Source organism: Vombatus ursinus, unplaced genomic scaffold, assembly GCF_900497805.2.
Source record: "Vombatus ursinus unplaced genomic scaffold, bare-nosed wombat genome assembly UNPS02009824.1, whole genome shotgun sequence".
NCBI classification, from domain to species: Eukaryota; Metazoa; Chordata; class Mammalia; order Diprotodontia; family Vombatidae; genus Vombatus; species Vombatus ursinus.
In genome coordinates, this window is record NW_020949602.1 from 894810 (window position 1) to 895550 (window position 741).

A 741-nucleotide genomic window follows, 5' to 3' on the forward strand; every position below is an offset into this window, starting at 1 on the left:
GACTGGGCTGTGTGTGGCTGCTTGGATATACTAACAGATCTGAATGGTGGAGACTGGGCTATCGGAGCCATCAGAACGGCCCCCGAGCAGCAGACGGGGATGGGAAGGGGGAAAGGGGAGGGGGGAAGGGCTTGAGGACCACTAGCGGAGAGCAACGTCCTGGAGAGGATGAGAGGTGGAAGAAAGGTTAACCCCTTCCTCCCCAGAGACCCCTGCCATCTTAGATTACTTTAACATCTAGGCAGAAACAATGAGGCTTTGGATGGGATGCAGGGACTCCTTCCCGGCCGACCAGAGCCTTTCTCTACCTGTTCATCCTTTGAGATTCTTGTCCACGACTTCCTATAAATTGTCCCTCGTGGTCCAGGCCTGCCTGCCTCTGAGACTTGCTCTTCAGTGGGTACCAGTGCCACCCCTGGACTGTGCCTCAGTCTCCCCTCTCTCTTAGCGCACAACCAGCCTACTTTCCTTCTGGCTACTGGTCACTTGTGATGTTTTTCAAAATAGCTGAGAGTAGTAACAGGACGTTTATGTGCAACCTTAAGGTTTGCAAAATGCTTTGCCTACATGGTCACAATTGACCCTAACAGCTGGCCCAGTCAAGTAGCTACTGCAGGTATCAATCCCATTGGATAGATGAGGAAACTGAGGTTTGGAAATATTGCCTAGTGTCATATAGTTAATAAGTGCTTTGTGTTCTAAGGTCCCTCCCAGCTCTGACATCCCCTGTTCTGAGGCCCC